At 33.1% G+C, this 2,500-nt stretch overlaps 1 protein-coding gene across 11 annotated transcripts in view; it reads right to left on the bottom strand.

Annotated features, from left to right (window-relative positions):
• The window catches only part of LOC137645814 (uncharacterized), a 605,492-nt gene that overhangs the window by 126,331 nt on the left and 476,661 nt on the right, over window positions 1-2,500 (bottom strand). The gene's annotated exons all lie outside the window — the stretch shown is intronic.

Here is a 2,500-nt window from a genome sequence, read left to right as displayed (position 1 = left end):
AAAGCTTTAGTAAGGCTCCAAGTTTCTCATACATAAGCCAATACTGGTAGGACTATCTCATTTAATGCTTCTCTTTTTAGAGAAAGTGGCAATTTACGTTTCATAATCTCATTTTGTTTACCAAATGCTATCAATCCCATGCTTGTCCTTCATGTATTTTCAGTCTAGTATCTTGGGAAACACTGTCTATATTAAGTAAGTATATTCATTAACAATCTCTAGAGGTTAATCCATAACTCTTATTCGCTTTCTCTGCCTTTCCATTGAACATTATCGTAGTTTTGCTCATATTCATTTTCATTCCTACATTTCTGCTTTCTCTTTTCAAATCTTCTATCATCCATTGTAATTCCTCTCATGATTCACTAAACACAATAATGTCATCTGCAAATCTTAGGTTGTTAAGGTATTCCCCATTAATATTAATTCTTACATTTTCCAAATCTAAATTCTTAAAAACTTCTAGGCATGCTCTGAATAATTTAGGAGAGATAGGAGTCTCCCTGTCTAACATCTTTCTCAATCAGAATTTTCTCACCATCATGTAGTTTTAGGATTTCTGCATGCCTACTTCCCGAATAGATATCTTCAAGTGTTCTACCATAAGACTCTTCTATTCATTGTTTTTGAAGGACTTTCGTTACAGCTGATATTTTAACTCAATCAAAAGCTTTCTCATAGATTATAAATGCCATATATAGTGGTTTGTCATACTCTGTTGATTTTTCCCTTAGCTGGTTAATTACATGGATATGGTCAGTTGTTGCATACCCTGCTCTCTTGGTTGATTAATGTCTAGCTGTCTTTCTAATAGCCTAATATGATATTTGTATATATTTTATATATTACGCAGAGTAGACTTGTTGGGAGGTAATTTTTCAGGTCATTTATAGCTCCCTTTTTGTGTATTAGAATAATGATAAAGTTTTTCCAAGCTCTAGGTATAGAGCATTCTTGCAGACATTTGGTGTAAAGTTCAGCGAGTTTCGCTTCTATGAAATATCCTCTCTCTATTATTTAATTAATTGTTAGGCCATCTTCTGCTGCTTTGCCTCTTTTCATGCCTTATCTATATATTCATATTCAGTGCAGTACATGTGTTTATCTCCTCTATATAATAAAGAACATGTGTGGGTATTATATATATATATATATATATATATATAGTTGAGAACTGCTATTGATGGATAGTTGAACGGAAGGATGCAGGTGCTCCAATAATTACAGTTGTAACTCAGAGGTAGTAAACTGATGAGGTTTTCTGGGAATGTATATTATAGACCTGTACTAAAAGTAATTGTAAAGATTACTGCTGGAATGTTTTATAAATTTCATCTGGATGTTATTGTATAATGCATATTCACCTTATAAATTCAGTTATAAGAAGATGGTTTCAAATACATGAAAAAAAGCTCTAAAATAGCTTAAAATTGTGTTAGCGTACGGGGGGCTTACAGGCCTGTAAGCCCCCACCGACCCCAAACTGCTTTGGTTATGTTTTCCAACCCCCAACCCCTTTTTGAACTTGCTGGATCCGCGCTTGCCATGGTCTTCCACTGTCTTGGGTTAGCGATCTCTTGCTTGAAGGTACACTTGGGCACGCTATTTTATCTTGTTTCTCTCCCTCTTCTTATTGTGAAGTTTTTATCCTCTTAACATTTTCAAGTTTTTATAGTTCATATATGAAAGATTAATTTTAATGTTATTATTGTTCTTAAACTTCTTGTAGTTTTTTCTATTTCCTTTCCTCACTGGGCTATTTTCCCTGTTGGAGTCCTTGGGCTTATAGCATCCTGCTTTTCCTACTAAGGTTGTAGTTTAGCAAGTAATAATAATAATAATAATAATAAATGAACTTTAAGTTCAAAACATTAAAGAAGTTTGTATACGGTATTAATGGTCTTAGCTAGGTTTAGGGCATTACTTATACTGTACTTGAAAATGATATTCTAACTTTCATTATGAGTGTTATGGGATAAAGCGCTCAAATTAGTAAGATCTTGCAATACAAAAATTCACGTGTATATTTCCAATATCAAGCCTACTGATTATGACACTAAAAAGAACCTTCCTCAAGATACCACCTATACTACTATTTTTAGGACGAAGCTCATTTCAAATTTACAGAACTATGCCTGAAATCAAATTTACAGAACTATGCCTGAAATCAAATTTACAGAACTATGCCTGAAAACTGTATACATATCTTTACCTTTGTCTTATTACACAATGTAGACCAGAGATGATTTCCTGCAAACATTGCGCTCAACAAAATCAATAAAAATACATAAACAATAATTAATAATATACTTCCAATAAATTGCAGTATTCAATGAGTTTAGGACACACTAATCTGTATAAGCTAACTACTTTCACTTAAACCACCGAACCTAAATGTGCATACACGAAGAATAGACATTCAAAATAAAAACCATGCTTGAAATAGAAAATGCGTGGTCACACAACAGCACTGAACCTAAAGCCAATGTCGACTCTTCAA

This window comes from Palaemon carinicauda, chromosome 8, assembly GCF_036898095.1.
Source record: "Palaemon carinicauda isolate YSFRI2023 chromosome 8, ASM3689809v2, whole genome shotgun sequence".
NCBI classification, from domain to species: domain Eukaryota; kingdom Metazoa; phylum Arthropoda; class Malacostraca; order Decapoda; family Palaemonidae; genus Palaemon; species Palaemon carinicauda.
This window is presented reverse-complemented; position numbering and strand designations above follow the sequence as displayed.